The following is a 17184-nucleotide window of genomic DNA, read 5'->3' as shown; positions in this document are numbered from 1 at the left end:
TTATGTAAAATATTAAAAAAATGCTTTTCTAAGAAGATCTAAAACTTTCCAGAATTTGAATGCTTTGTTTCCCCCTAGCAGTTAAGTGCAATCAGGCATGTGACTGACTACACACATTTTTTTCAGAGAGTTAAAGAACACATTCAGCCATGTTCTTCGACAGGTAAGAACCACCCTCCGTTTATCAGCTCATGAAACAGACAGAAGCAAACACACAAACTCATAACAAGTTACCTTCAAATATTCTCGTTCTCTTTTTGTCCTTTGGGCTTGAAAATAAAAAGCAATCCGGCAAGTTTTATGCTGTTAAAATGGCTCCTGTAGATTGGGGAAGTGGTGTCTGTGCTTCAGCCTATGAGTCATACATGAAACTAAGTGTTTCTAAGGGAGGCACGCCCATGTTGCTGTGGACCCAATTATTCTGCTAGGTCAAACATGCAAATCTACAGGTAAAAACAGAGGAGAAGTACAGAAAAAGGAGAGACAGAGAGCCAAGGAGCAAGATCTACCTTGATTAAACCATTATTCAGCTCATGTTAATTACCATAATTTAACATTAACAATAAAATAGAACTCAGGATCTACACAGAAACAAAATTAAAACCGTATGTTGTTTTACAAAATAAAATCTCAACTTTTAAAAATTATATTAATATATCAAGTAAATAAAACTATGAAAAGAAAAAAAATGTGGGAGGGAATGGAAGGGAGACAGCAAATTTTCTGGCTTTTAGTGTGACAATGGACTGGTGAGTCTAACCAGGCTACTCATTAACCCTTACATGAAAGGGGTACATTGCTATGTAATCTGGAAAAGCTAGCCAACTGCAGTATCTGATGCAGATTTACAAGTCCACTAAACATAAAATCTAGAAAATTCAAAGTTCAGTAGAAAAATAAGTGTGAATTAACTTGGTTTATAAATTTTTTTAAGAATTCAGGGTTAGAAAGGAGCTAAAGTCTAATATAGCAAAATGATTTTAAATAGTATCGCAAGCTTGATAAAACTCCATTTTAAACAGATTACCAATGCAATCACGGTTCATGATTCTATGCTCCCAATTGATAGCCACCGTTTTCTTTACCAAAATATTCCACAAATAAAAACGTACTATGTGCCAGGCACCCTGCTGCACCATACATGGTGACCCTAAGGTGCCAACAAACGATGTGGACAGTGAAGTTTTGCTCTCCAAGTCATCGTACATCTGACAAGGTGCCCAAGCAGCTGAGATGTTAGTGCACTACTTACCCTGTCCCCTGGATGAATATTAATTTATTCTAAGAGTGTAAATTGATCAAAATGGCTTGAAAGCATTAAGTACTCTCAAAAGTGCTTTACATGACAAAGTACTACTCACTAGACTTCATCTTAATATTTTACAAAAAGTAAATAGGATTTGGCAAAGTTTTCTGCTTCAGTTAATTACTTGGAAGTAATCATTTTGTCTTACTAGAGGCGCAGCTGAGAGGACAAGCTGTCACTGACTTAGACAGGAACTTCACAAACTGCAACAGAACAGAATGGTTGTGAACCAACTTTCTGCCCATTAAGTGCCTATTTATTCCATTCTACTGAACACTGTTTGGTTTACCTTTTTACTAAGATAATCCCCATGGTTTAACAAATTATTAATAAAAAATTATGCTAAAAAGAAAAACACATCACTTCTTCTGCCGTCAAATATCATATTTATCTTACGTTAGAGCTCATTTATTTAGAATGACTGTTTGGAGCCCCAAAACCAAGAAAAAAGGCCCTCTGAGCAGTCACAGGAGATGTTCACTGGAAAACCCCTAAGTCGTTTCCTAAAGCTGAAATTTATTTTAGACCATATCCATGTAAGCCCAATAATTTGATAATCTTTTACCTAATTAGAAATGAAGTTATAGGGGTGTGAAAGAGGGAATAGTGAAAGGATGATGTCACAACAAACAAATGACAGAGTGGAAAGTGGAAAGTGAGAGAAGACTAAAACAAAAACCTATAAAAATCACAAATAAATATAACTTTAAAAGTCCTGGCATCTAAAGCCATCATATAAGGTCAGTAAGTTCTACACACTCCTTGAGTGTATCGCCAAACAGTAAATGCCTTGAAGTCAACATTATTATAAAAGACAAAGTGAGAAAAATGTGTGTGTGTGTGTGTGTGTGTGTGTGTGTGTGTGTGTGTGAGAGAGAGAGAGAGAGAGAGAGAGAGACAGAAATCTTTTATGGTGTATGGATACCTAAAAGGAGAAGCTTCTGCTATTGAGAACATCCATTTATATAAAGCACCTCATTACTTGATAATGGCAGACATGTGGAAAGTAATTTAAGAGAAGTACTTTTCACCACCGGTATGTAGAAGTAAGAGACATAAAGTGAAAATAAGTACCCTTCTTCAATAGCAACAAATATCTGAGCTATTCCTAGGGAGAAGATTCCAGAGTTTCTGCTACAAATATATTGCCCCTTTGCTGGTGGCCCTATAAGCATTGTTTTACCACCTATAGAAACTAGATCCTGGTTATATTCACAACCCCAAGAAATCAATCACCACAGAAAAAACAAGTTGGCAAACAGTTCAGCACAGGTTCTAGAGTCACTCTGCTTGGGTGCAAATCCCAGCTATGCTACCTATCTGCTGTGTGATCCTGGGCAATATTTAACAGTAGTGTGCCTAACTTTTTTGTTTGTGATTTAGGCTAATAACACCTACCTCAGAGGACTATAATGAGCATTAAAACCAATGAATGTACTACTACGCTTAATATAAAAAATTTTTACAACTTAAAAATAAGAAAACAAACTAGCCTTTAAAATTGTCAAACAGGTCTGAATAGACATTTCACCAAAAAGAGATACAGATGGCAGAGAAAGACAGCAAAAAATCTCAACGTCCTTACTCAACAGGAAAATGCAAATTAAAGCCACAGTACCCATGCACATCAACAGAATAACTTAAAAAAAAAAAAAAAAAAAAACTGAAAATACCAAGTGCTAGGGAGGATGTACAGCAACTTCAACTTTCACATGCAAAGTTGGGAATGCAAAATGGTACAGCCTACTTGGAAAACCATTTAGCAGTTTCTTGTAAACATATACTTATTATACAATCCAGCAGACTCAATCCTAAATATATGCCTAAGGGAAAGGAAAATATATGTCTATTAAAAACAAAAACAAAACCTTCTACTGGGGTGCCTCAGTGGCTCAATCAGTTAAGCATCTGACTCTTGATTTCAGCTCGGGTCATGATATCACAGTTGGTGGGATTGAGCCCCACATTAGACTCTCTCCCTCTCTCAAAAATAAATGAATATTTAAAATAACAACAAAAACTTCTACTTAAATATTTATAGAAATTTTATTCAGAATTACCAAATCCTGGAAACCCAAATGTCCATCAACTGGAGAACGGTTAAACACATTGTGGTACATCCATACAACGGGATGTTATTAGCAGTAACTTTCGAAATACACCTACCACATGGATAAATCTAAAAGCATTAGGGAGTGAAATAAGCCAAACTCAAAATATATACTATATGACTCCACTTACACGATGTTCTGGAAAAGGCAAAACAAAAAGGGCAGAATTCCTATCAGTGGCTGCCAGGGGTTAGGAATGAGGGGAGGAGACTGACTACAAAGGGGAACAAGAAAACCGTTTGGAGTGATGGAAGCATTCTGTATAGGGATTGTGGTATTGGTTCTATGACCTATATATGTTGTCAAAAATCATAGAACTGTACAACTAAATAGGGCAAATTGCACTGTACATAAAAAATAGCTCAATAAACCTGACTTCAAAAAGAAACTAGTTCATGTGTAATACAGTTATTAATATTGAACTGAGCACTAAGTAAACACTTTATAAACATTAACTTATTATTATGCTTCTTAGTAGAAGCAATCAGTATCAAATAGTTCAGGATGAGAAAGGTTAAGTCTTTAAACTTTTATATAAATAAAATGTGGCATCTTAGGCTTCTGATGCAAATATATTATACTTGTACATACAGTTGATGTCTATTTCTATAATTAGATCTCTATCAAGTCAGTATATACCTTAATATAAAGCTATCATGGCTACTTGGAGGAATTTTCAGCATTTATATTTGAACTATTAGTTTAGCAAGATTAGGTCAATTAAATGAATTGAATGCAGCTAAAGTTAGGACACTGTAAATTTCTTTCTTTAAAATACAACTTATAAAAAGAATTTACAATGCAAGCACGGACTCTCTTCTTTCCTTTCATTGTTACTGCTTTTCTTTGAACTCAAATGTGAAAAATCCCAGTATCTGAAAATATTAAACAGTCTCATGCTCATATCTAGAATACCTGGGCTTTAAAAAAAGGCTTGCTCTGAATCTGTCCCCTCGTTCAGGAGCCAACAGGAGAGATGGAAGAAGCATGCAAAGATCAAATCATTAAAATGATAAATGACCAAAATCACTATTCTCTACTACTTATTTTTTTAAGTTTATTTATTTTGCGAGTGAGAGAGAGCACAAGTGGGGAGGGGCGCAGAGACAGAGAAAGAGAGAGAGAGAGACAGAGAGAGAGAATCCCAGGTAGGCTCCAAACTGTCAGTGCAGAGCCTGAGGCAGGGCTCAAATTCACAAACTGTGAGATCATGACTTGAGCCAAAGTCAGGTGCTTAACTGAGCACCCCAGGCACCTGTCTCCACTATTTAAATATAAAAAAAAATTTTTTTTTAAGACTGGGATTCAGTGTTCTAAATATTTCAGTGGGAAAGGATTCTCAAAGTATAATCCCAGGTTCTGAACAACATGTAGCATTTCCAAATGTGACCTTAAATGTCAAACATAGTTAATTCTCTATCATCTATCACTAGTGGGTTAAAACAAGGCCTCCTTTCCTGTTTCTGCACCCATTATTAAGTAGGACATATCCATAAGGAACATTCTCCTGGACAAGCATCTGTGTGTTTTAAAAGGCACACCAAAGTCAAAAGGGGCCATCGCAGCGCCTGGGTGGCTCAGTGGATCGAATGCTGACTTCAGCTCAGGTCATGATCTCATGGTTAGTGAGTTCAAGCCCACTGTCAGGCTCTGTACTTATAGCTCAGAGCCTGGAGCCTGCTTTGGATTCTGTGTCTCCCTCTTTCTCTGCTCCTCCCCTACTTATACTCTGTCTCTGTCTCTGAAAAATAAACATTAAAAAAAATTTTTTTTAAGAAGGGAATCAGGCTTTGGCTGGTTTTGTTTACTAATGTATTCCTATCATTAAGACAGGGCCCAACACACAGCAGAAACTCAGAGACATGAATAAATAACTTTTCTAAAACAGTTCATTAAAGGAAAATTACAGCATATCAGGATTTTACTGCGCATTCAAATATTTTTTAAAGACATGATTTGGCCCATAATTTGATACTGCAAAATTCATGTACCTACCTGTGTTATAAGATTCCATCGTAGGTACTATTTTGGATGTTGTTCTTTCCCTTCTTGTCAAAAACAACCCAAGAATTGATTTACAATTATATTTTTTATGATGCTCCCAGGTAATATTCTGACTGCAATCTCAAATTTCATATAGATGTATCTTTTATACATGATGTGATATATCTTTTAATCTCTTTTGATTAAATTTTAAATTCAATGTTAAAGACAATGTGTCCTTTACTTCAGTGGATTGTAACCAGGGATCTACCTGTGAATTACCTAAAGGAACTTCATGCCTACTGTTGGAAACAGACTGAATAATGTGGGTAGAAGCCATGCTTCTGAGCACCTCTGCTCTACTGCTCTGCAGCCTTACTATCTAATGTAGTTAGTGGTCTTCACACAGCAGTCACTCAAAAAGATGCTTGTTCCCTTACTATTCAATAATTTCTAAATGTCGTGGAGAGGAAATCCTCTATTTTTTGCATTGAGTTTAGAGTGAAACCTAAGATCCTCCTTTGCTACTGCATCATACTGTAGGAAAAATAATATCGCAACAACATCCTAACTGTCCCTTTTCCTACCACCAACTACCTATTTCCAATTCACCTTTCACTCTGCTATCACAGAATCTTCCTTTAAAAAACACTATGTGAAGTGATGTGATTATCAACTCATGACTGAAAAAAAAGAAACTAACAAACTTTGATTCCCCCAAAATAAAATAACCTAGACTACCTACCATGGTTTTCAAACTTTTGTTACACAGTTGAATTCTTACAAAAATCTTCAAGGAACTGAGATACTACATACATTTAAGTCTTTGTTGTTTTCAGAAAGTCTAAAATTACCAATCCTATCCAAACTCATTTTAAAAATAGGGAAAGGAGGGGTGCCTGGGTGGCTCAGTTGGTTAAGCCTGACTTTGGCTCAGGTGATGATCTTGTGGTTTGTGTGTCCAAGCCCTGTGTCAGGCTCTGTGCTGACAGCTTGGAGTCTGCTTCAGATTCTGTGTCTCCCTCTCTCTCTGCCCCCCCCCCCCACTTGTACTCTGTCTCTCCCTCTCTCAAAAATAAATAAACATTAAAATTTTTTTAATTAAAAAAATAAAAATCGGGAAAGGAGATAACTGACTTGCCCAATGTCAAGTTCATGACTGATCTGAGGTACTCCTAGGTATCCACTCATTTAACATTTACTGAGCATCTACTATGTGCCAGGCACTCTTCCAGGCCCTTGCTACATAGCAGTGAACAAAGGAGACACACTGTTGGTAAATGATCCCTCCCCACATGGCACTTATATTCTAGTAAGGGACAAACATTATGGACTAAATACAGAGCATGTCAATTATAAATAAAAGATAAAATACACATATGCTAGTGATAAGGACAAAGAAGGAAAAAAACACAATAGCAAAGAGGAGAATAGAACATTTTAGACTAGCTAGGGAGGATTTACTTTTGCCATGTCACCTTTGCATAAAGACTTCTAGCCATGTAGACATATCTAAGAAAGAACATTCTAGACAGAGAAAGCCTGTGCAAAGACTCTAACAGGGAGCTTAACTGATACGTTTAAGGAAAGCAAGGAGGCCAGTGTGGGTCAAGTAGAGAAAATAAGAAGAGTAAGAGGAGGAGAAGAGTACTAGGAACTAGTGGAGAGCCTCACTGTTTAGAGACTTAATAGTTGGAGAGTTTTCAGCATATGAGTCATAAGATTTGACCGCTGTGATGAAAACACACTGCAAAGGGGCAAGGAAGGAAGCGAGGAGAAGCTAATGCAATAATCCAAAGAGGATAATGACTAAAACAAAGGAGGCAGCATAAGAGGAAGATCTGACTCAATTATGGATGTTTTTGAGGAATACCCAATGAAATTTCTGAATGGACGGAAGTAGTTGGTGGGGAAAGAAAGGCTTCAAAACTCCATTTCTGGCAACTGAAAGACTGCTGTTGCCCAAACTGAGCCAGGAAAGACTACAGATGATGACGGTTTGGGGTATGGAAACATCAGGAGCTCAGTTTTAAACTCATTAAGTTTGAGATGTTCATCAGCTCTCCAAGTGGACATGTCAAATTGGACAGATTGCCTTGGAGTTGCAGACATAGTCCTAAGGCCAAGGGAAGGGATATGGGCTAGGTATAGAAATTGTAGTCATTAACATATATACAATAATAAAGCTACAGGTAGAAAAGGTAAGGACGACAGACCTCTGGGACACTCCAATATTGAGAGGTAGAGGAGAGGAGGTAAAGTTAGCAGAGAAGGCTGAGAAGGAGTATCCAAAAATATCGCAGGAAAACAAGGCAAATATGGTATTACCCTGGAATTTGAGTAAAAGTGTTTCCAAAAGAAGGGATTGAGCAACTGTGCCAAATGCTGATGACATATCAAATAAAATGATGTCTGAGAAAAAAATGGCAGTTGAATTTAGCAACATGAACGTCACTGTTAATTTTTTTTTTCTGATGTTTTAATTTATTTTTTAAGACAGAGAAAGCATGAGCTGGGGAGGGGCAGAGAGAGAGGGAGACAGGAATCGAAGCAGGTTCTGCACTGACAGCAGAGAGCTTGATGCGGGGCTCAAACCCATGAGTTGTGAGATCATGACCTGAGCTGAAGTCAAGATGCTTAGCTAACTGAGCCACCCAGGCGCCCCACATCACTGTTAACTTTGTTTTCATGCTATGATAGAAAAAAAAAAAAAAAAGATAAGTAAAACATCAGATTACAGGGAATTTAACAGAGATTGAAAGGTGAGAAACTGTTGTGAATGAGTCAAGAACAGATTTGAGAGGGGAAGGGAGGGCTTCTTTAAGAAAGGCAGTGACAGGGGCACCTGGGTGGCTCAGTCAGTTAAGCGTCCGACTTCAGCTCAGGTCACGATCTCATGGTCTGTGAGTTTGAGCCCCGCGTCAGGCTCTGGGCTGATGGCTCAGAGCCTGGAGCTTGCTCCCGATTCTGTGTCTCCCTCTCTCTCTGCCCCTCCCCTGTTCATGCTCTGTCTCTCTCTGTCTCAAAAATAAATAAACGTTAAAAAAAAAAAAAAGAAAGGCAGTGACATTTCTATTGCCAAGAACATTCCATTTTGTATTGCAGTTAATTTTGTACAAGTCTATCTATACATCGATAAACTGGTAACCCATTCAAGAGCAGGAACCATACCCTGCAGCTTGTACGACCGACTGTGACTGTGGACAGAAGTTTGAAGATTGGAGAACAAAAATCACAACCAGGCTACATTTAAGAAATAAGTCTCCTGGGGTGCCCGGGTGGCTCAGTCGGTTGAGCATCCAGCTCTTGATTTTGTCTCAGGTGAGGATCTCACCGTTCGTGGGATGGAGCCCAACACCAAGCTCTGCGCTGGCACACAGTCTGCTTAAGATTCTCTCCCTCTCTCTGCCCCTCTCCTGCTCTCTCAAATATAAATAAACAAATTAAAAAAAATAAAGAAGTCTCCTCATCAAAATTTTACTTAACTGAATACATAAAATTACCAGATATTCAGAATAACTGGAAATTTTTATAATTACCCCCAAAATTCAATTACATTTATGTCAGTTCACTAATAAGATATTTTTAAAAACACAAGAAACCCGATACCAATATTTTGGAAACTTTTTTTTTTTAATCCTATGGCAGGAGAATATTTAAGTAAATGGGCTTTTAGCACAAGTTCAAAAAACTTGTCTCTAATACCCCAAACCTCCATGCTCTTTAAAAAGAGAAAGAAAAGAAAAAGACATCTTTTGCCATTAGTAAAGTTTAAGATTATGGTAGAAAGCAAACCTCTTGGGGTGCCTGGGTGACTCAGTCGGTTGAGCGTCCAACTTCAGTTCAGATCATGATCTCACTGTTTGTGGCCTCGAGCCCTGTGTCGGGCTCTGTGCTGACAGCTCAGAGCTTGGAGCCTGCTTCAGATTCTGTGTCTCCCTCTCTCTCTGCCCCTCCCCCACTCATGCTCTGTCTCTCTCTGTCTCAAAAATAAAATAAACATTAAAAAAAAAGCAAACTTATTTTAAAATAGCCTGATTTACACTATTTAGACTCTGTCTATTTTTATATAATATTTATTATCTAACACAAATTAAAGATCCTGTTTACAAAGAGATTAAGAAAAAGCTTAGTATTACGGCTTTAATTCTCATAAACAGATGAACTCAAAGTTAATTCATAATTGCTTGTGGACTGATGACTTACTTGGCATGACTTTCTGCTTAGGACTAAATCACAGAATGCTTAGCCCTAAATATTATAACCCACCAATGTGAAAAAAAATTACATTCTATTATTTTTGCTCTTTAATAAAAATAACTAAATATAAACAAAAAAGGGGAACTTTAGGATATGTTAAAGGAACACGAACTTCAATTTCTAATTGTACTGCTGGTCAAAATCGAGAAATGAAAAAACCGACATTAGCAACTAGCCATGTAGTCCAAAGCATAGGCTTTAGAGTAGGTGACCTGGGTTCGGTCCCAGCTCCACTATTAACTAATTGCATGACTTAGGGCTATTTAAACTCTCTGTGCCTATGTTTTTACTTCTGTAAAAAGGATCATGCTAATCCCTATTTCACCAAAAAACTCACTTAAATTGCTTATTATAATACCAGGAGGACACATGATGTGTTCTCAATTATTTATCAAAAAACAGGAGGAGAGTAGGTAACATACTAGAAGTACATTTATAATCAGCAATAAAACGGAATGAACTATTGATAAACACAACTTGGATGACTCTCAAAAACATTATGAGGAGTCAAAGAAGCCATTGTCAAAAGGTTACATACTCTAGGATTCCAAATATATGACATTCTCTGAAATACCAAAGTATAATGTTGGAGAACTGATCAGTGGTTGCAGGGGCATTGATTAGGGGTAGGATGTGACTATAATGAGAGAGCGTGAGGGAGTTTTGAGGGGGGATGGAATTGTTCTACATCCTGATTTAAAGGAAAAAAAAGGTGGGGGGCACCTGGGTGGCTCAGTAGGTTAAGTGTCTAACTAGATTTCAGCTCAGGTCATGAACTCACGGCTCATGAGTTTGAGCTCTATATCAGGGTGCTGTGAGCACAGAGCCTGCTTGAGATTCTCTCTCTCTGACCCTCCCCCACACTCAATCAATAAACTTAAAAAAAAAAAAAAACAAGACCTGATATATGTTGCTCCCAAAAAATAATTTTTAAAGGCCAATTTTACTCTGTAATTTTAAAAATGAAACAATTGGGTCACCTGGGTGGCTCATTCAGTTAAGTGTCTGACTTTGCCTCAGGTCATGAACTCACAGGTTCAGGGGTTTGAGCCCTGCATCAGGCTCTGTGCTTACAGCTCAGAGCCTGGAGCCTACTTCAGATTCTGTGTTTCCCTCCCTCTCTCTCTCTCTGCCCTTCTGCTTGTGCACGCTCTCACTCTCTCAAAAATAAATAAGAATAAATATTAAAAAAAGTAAAATTAAACAATTTAAAACCCAAAAGTCCAAAAAGTCATTACTCCAGTCCCTGACCATGAGAGAATAGAAGACAAAAGACAAAAATCAAACTGAGGGACATTCTACAAAATATCTGCCTGATAGTCTGAAAATGTCAGTCAAAAAAACAAACAAAAAAAAAAGACAAGAAACCATCAGAGATTTGAGAGAATTAAGAAGACACAACAATTAAATGCAGGGCAGCTGGGTGGCTCAGTCATTAAGCATCTGACTTCGGCTCAGGTGATGATCTCACAGTGAGTTCAAGTACCACATAGGGTGAGCTTGAGCCCTGCTTCGCGTGAGCCCCACTTCGGGTGAGCCCCGCTTCTCCCCTTTCTCCCCCCACCCCTCGCTCACTTGCACCCCCTCTCTCAAAAAAACAAAGACAACTAAGTGCAACACATCCTGGAACAGAAAAAAGACATCAGTAGAAAAACTATGAAAAATCCTAATAAGGTTTATAGTATTCTACCAATCTTAGTTTCTTAGGTTTCTGGGTTTTGTTTTGAGAGCAAACATGGGGGAGGGGCAGATGGAGAGGGGGAGAGACAGAATCTTAAGCAGGCTCCACACTCAGCAAGTATTCTGACTCCTAGCTGGATCTCTCAACCATCAGATCATGACCTTAGCCGAAATCAAGAGTTGGATGCTCAACCACCTGAGCCACTCAGGCGCCCCTTGATTTCTTAGTTTTGATAGCTGTAATGTGATTGTGTATGACATTAACATTAGTAGAAGCTGGATGAAGAACATAGAGAAGCTCTGTACTATTTATGCAATTCTTCTGTAAGCCTAGAATCACTTCAAAATAGGTTTAAAAAGATTAAATACCAGAAAAAGTAAGGTTTGCAATAATTTCATGAAGCAAAAATAGGTTATTTCTCTTCCAGAAACCAACCAATGCCATCCTGCATATTTTCATTCCCTCAGTGTAAGTTTAACTACCTAGTCTAGTTTGTACCTACATTAAGATAATATATGTTATCTGAAAGGGATAAAAGATTGTACCATAAATGATATAACTTATTAGCTATGCTCACTTCCAGTATATATGTTTATACCTTTAAAAATTGTATCAACATTTGATTTCCCAATTCAAGAATGATGCTTTTTAAAAAAGGAATTTCTCATAAATCCTACCTCTTAATATTCCTATTAAAAAAAAAAAAACTTTCAACAGCCTACTAGTGCCCACAGAATAAATTCTAATATAAGATATTTTTGCATCTTGACTCTGGTCTACCTTATTGCATCCTCACTTGTGGCCTTTCCACCTCCCAACAAACACCCACAATCCAGCTTTGCTGAGCTTAATTCAGAGCATGTCATGCTTTCTACCTCCATATTTGCTGGCCTTCCCCACCAAGTAAATCTCCTGCAAAGCCCCTCTCTCCATCACTACAAGAAAGAATTGGTCCCTTTGAGCCTCACTCTGTATTTTAAAAATTGTCTGATAGATGCATGCATCACATTGTTTATGTATTCACGTAAACATTTACGTACTGTTGTACAAAGCACTCTGACAGGTTTTGGGACTTAAAGATGAACTGATTTCCTTCATAACTCTTCCTGACTACTCTGCTGGAATAACTGGTGAAGAACATATCGTTGTTGTTGTTGTTTTTAAATCACTTGTTTACATGTCTCACTGGTCACATATTTTAGCCTGATAGCATTCCTGACCCACAATAGTTCTGTAATAAATATTTGCTGAATGAAAACATTTGGAAGTCAACTAAATATTGGCTCAATGATAAATCTGTTTTTTCTCTTCCACACAAAACAAACCATTCTCAGGTCATTTCTGTAGAAGTCTAAATTACACAAAAAGCAAGGCCTTTTCCTCACTTTCCTGAATGGACTGATATCTCTGAATAGGTTGGTTAAGGCTGGGTCTGGCAGCCCTATTTGGGGATCAAGGCAAGAACAGTAAACTTTATATTCGTTAAGAAATCACAGTTTCTGGGTTAGTCCCCATGCTCACACCTGAACATCTCATTGTGTTAATAGACAATGAATACAATTAAACAGAGAGAGAGGCATGGAGAGAGAAGGAGAGAAAAAAGAAAAACTCCCAATAGAGTAGAACTGATTATCCAAATAGGGCCCTTTCCCTCAACTTTTGGTCTTCCGTCCCTCTCAGGCTTTTACTTACACAACCTTCTGTCAATAAGCTAATTCTAAATAATTAGAAACAAACTGGTAATTGTTTCAGTAAAAAGGAATATTCAAATGAGATACTTAGCCTACAGGCTTTATATTTCACAATACTGTACACATGGAACAATTAGACTTCTTTAAACTCTTATTTTACTACCATCACAAAGGATACACTTTAGCTGTAGCTAAACTGCTCTGCTGCTCTTCTTCCCTACTTGAAACCATATCACTGGTACAAATGAAAACTTTAAAACTTAAAAGTATTTTAGATCTACGATCATTTCAGAAAATATTTCTTGGACTCACACAACGCTCTCAGTATTTCAATGTTCTCAAATTTCTATCTCCAGGTCTTGCTCTTGAACTCCAGATTCTTCTATCCAACTTGACAACTCCATTCAAATGTCTAATAGACTTTTCAAACTTACCTCATCCAAATCTGAATTCCTGATCTTCCCTCCAAAACCTACTCTACCCAGTTGTCTCCAGTTGTCTTGGCAGAGATTCAACACTTCTAGCTGCTCACACCAAAAACTTTGGCCACTGACTCTTCTTTCAGTCCTCTAGTCATATCCAACCTGTCGAAAAAATCCTGTTGGTTCAATCTTCAAAACATATATAAAATCCGAAAATCATTCAACTTCATTGCTACTCTCACGCTGCAAACCACCTTCTGCTCTCATCTGCATCACTTCAGAGTCTTCCTGCTTCTATTCTTTCCCTACAACATACTCTCAAAGCAGCAGCCAGAAGTAACCTATTTAAAAAGACAAGTCAGGTTATATCACTCTCCTGCTTCAAAACCCTCCTGTAGGTCTTCTTTTCACACGCAAACATAGAAGTCTTCATAACAACTTCAAGGATAAGATCCTACTCTGGCCCCAACCTCTATGATTGTATCTCTTACTACTTCCTGCTTGCTTGCTCTCTTCTCATCATACTGACCTCTCCTTGCTATCCCAGGAACATATCAAGCATTCTTCCCCTCCAGGTCTATGCACTGCCTGTTCTCACCGCCAGGGAGCCTTTTCTGTTCGATATCCAGGTAGCTAACCTCCTCTATTTCTTACAGTAAACCACTGAAGTAATAGGTACTAAACTGTTCAGACTTCTCAGTGTGAAATATGACTCTGCCTCTTCTCTATCCTTTAAATATGGAATTGGCCAAGTGATTTACTTTGGTCAATGACATAATAACAAAACACAAGCACAGGCCTACCAAGTATAGGTACACGGGAGCTTAACCTCTCTTGCTGCTTGGGATCCCTCCGGCCACCACTAAGGTATGAGAGCCACACAAAGAGCCCCTCAGCCATGTGAGCAAAGCCACTCTAGATTAAGTATATAGCCCCAGCCGAGTCAGTTCTGATCTGAAGAATCACCCAATCATAAAAAATAACAATATACAGGATACACATAGTTGCTAAAAAATCATGATGTGCTCATTTAAAGCCAGGATTAAAAACCATTCTCACTATAGAATCCTATGTCATTTCTATAACATCCCAAACTTTTTAAAAACGTCCTATTTTGAACTTTAGAATTTAGTGTGAACCACCTCAACAGACATTTCCCAAATTTAAAGATACTAAAATGAGCGTGTATAACCTGCTATACAAATTAAGAATTCAGATAATTACAAATTAGAGAAATAAGTCCCCAGGACTTACCAACCTCTCTCTGCTTTTATTTTTGCTACTGTTTCCCACTATCCTTTCTCCCCATTCTTCAAGACTCTGCTAAAGTTGAGCTGAGAGAATATATAAGAAAAGTGATGAAACCTTAAAAAAAAAAAAAGGATATCCCTTAAATTATCTCAAGTATCTAAATGTAGGTAAAGACAGGGACACCTGGGTGGCTCAGTCAGTTAAGTGTCCAACTCTTGATTTTGGCTCAGGTCATGATTGCAGGGTCATGGAATCAAGCCGTGTCAGGAACCATGCTGGGTATGGAGCCTGCTTGGGATTCTCTCTCTCTGCCCCTGCTTGTGCTTGCTCTCTCTAAACAAAACAAAACAAACAACAACAACAAAAAACCCAACCCCAATTTTGACAACCTCAAACCTATCTACCATTCCTTCTTATTCCCTTCACAGCTAAACTTGCTCAAAGATTTATCTGTATTCCATTTCTTCATTTCCCACTCATTCTTAGACTCATACTAATTTAATCTAATCCTACCACTATCATGCCACTAAATCTGTTCTAACTAAAGTCAATGACCAGACAGGTAAACCCAAGTAACGCTTTCAGAACTTGTTTTGTTGGACCTGATAAATGTTCTGTCCTGGTTTTTCCCCAATTCTGGACTACTTTCCCTTAGTCGTCTCTGCCCCGCCTCCACGTACCTCCCCACTGAACAGTAGAGGTTCTAAAGATTCCACTGAAAGCCGCCTTCTCTCTCTACACTCTCCCTGGGCAAATCCATCCATTTCTAGGGTTTCAACTACCAAGTTAGAGTATAAAGGTGAAAATCACCTCTGTTCAATTACCCTTGATATTCCCCTTAAATTTAAGTACATGTCACCACATCAACAGGCCACATTGACAATCAATATATCATCTGAATAAATACAAATGAACCATTTCTCCCTCTGACATTCAAGCACCAGATTGAGTAGGTAATTCATATTTAAAAGCCACATTGTAGGAAAAGATACAGTTTTCTCCTTACTTCCACTCCATTCCACCAACATACTTTTTGGTTTAAAACTCATCAATGTCTGTCATCTTTGCATAAGATAATATTCAAACCCCTTAACATGGCCTACAATGCCTTACATAATCTGATATGTGCCACTGTCACCTCCCACCACTTTTCACACATCACAGCCCTCAGGGCCTTCTTTCATCTCCCAAAGGATACCCTTTCTTTCCCAGCTTTGGAGCATTTGCAAAATGCCACTCCCTCAAGTCTCACTTCCCTTTCTGTTTGTTCCCTGCTTTTTCCCAGCCACTGCTTACTCTTCCTTCAGGTCTCTATTTAAATGTCATTTTCTTAGAGAAGCTTTTTCAGTATAGCCTTTCCACCTACTCTGTCAGGGGTCTGTCTCCCTGGTGTGTGTGTAACACTCAAGCACACTTTTTTACTTGTTCAGTCAGTATCTGTCTCCCACACTAAACTGTAAGCTTCTTGAGGATCTTGTCCGCTCTTCTCATGGTTCTGTCCTCAGCACCTAATACCTGAATATCGACCAGATTAGTAACTTCAACCTCATTACAGAGGTTTTTATAACCTTACATTCTGCATATCCAAATATAAATTCAAATTTCCCTTTACAAAAAACTACAGTAAAATATACATAAAATTTACCATCTTAACTATTTTTAAGTGTGCAGTTTAGTGGCAATAGGTACATTCACACTGTTGTGCAACTGATCTCCATAACTCTTTTCATCTTGTAAAACTGAAACTCTCTACCCATTAAACAAATCCCAATTCCCCCTTCCCCCAGCCTCTGGCAATCATCATTCTACTTTGTCTCTATGATTTTGATTACACTTTGATACCACAAATAAGTGGAATCGTGCAGTATGTGTCTTTTTGTGACTAGTTTATTTCACTTAGCATGTCCTGCAGGTTCATCCACGTTGTAGCAAATTGCAGAATTTCCTTCCTTTTTAAGACTGAAAAATATTCTACTGTATGTACATACCACATTTTGTTTATCCGTTTATCCACTGAAGAACACTTAGGTAATTTCCATCTTTCAGCTATTGTGAATAATGTTGCTGTGAACATGGATGTACAGAGTCTCTTTGAGACTCTGCTTTTGATTCTTTGGGCAGATAACCATAAATGGGAATGCTGGATCATATAGTAATTCTATTTCCAACTTTTCAAGGAACCACCATAAAACTTTCCAAAGTAGCTGTGCCATTTTACATTCCTATGAACAGTACACTAGAGCTCCAATTTCTCCACATTCTCTCCAACTTGTTATTTCCTGTCTTTTTTTTTAATAGCAGGCATTCTAATGAGTATGTAGTTTTGCTTTTATGCAAAATGTATGTGCTTTCTTTTTCCTACAAACCTGTGGTAAAAAGCCCCCTTAAAATATTCCCCATAAACTAACCTAAGACATTCTAGAAGGTATTGAAAACAGAAACGAGACAGTCTTTGACAGCAGGATTTTAAGGAACAGTA

At 37.9% G+C, this 17184-nt stretch overlaps 1 protein-coding gene across 3 annotated transcripts in view; it reads right to left on the bottom strand.

Annotated features, from left to right (window-relative positions):
• The window catches only part of ELF1 (E74 like ETS transcription factor 1), a 107915-nt gene that overhangs the window by 81479 nt on the left and 9252 nt on the right, over positions 1–17184 (bottom strand). Inside the window, exon 1 of one of the 3 annotated variants that reach the window (XM_049647022.1) lies at positions 235–3883. The exons of 1 other annotated variant lie outside the window; for it this stretch is intronic. The gene's annotated coding sequence lies outside the window, so the exon portion shown is untranslated. Of the gene's footprint in view, positions 1–234; positions 3884–17184 lie in introns of those variants that run through there. One more of the 3 variants, XM_049647017.1, reaches the window with a different exon arrangement.

This window comes from Panthera uncia (genome assembly GCF_023721935.1).
Source record: "Panthera uncia isolate 11264 chromosome A1 unlocalized genomic scaffold, Puncia_PCG_1.0 HiC_scaffold_16, whole genome shotgun sequence".
NCBI classification, from domain to species: Eukaryota; Metazoa; Chordata; class Mammalia; order Carnivora; family Felidae; genus Panthera; species Panthera uncia.
The sequence above is the reverse complement of the archived record's forward strand: the minus strand, read 5'-3'. Positions and strand labels throughout refer to the sequence as shown.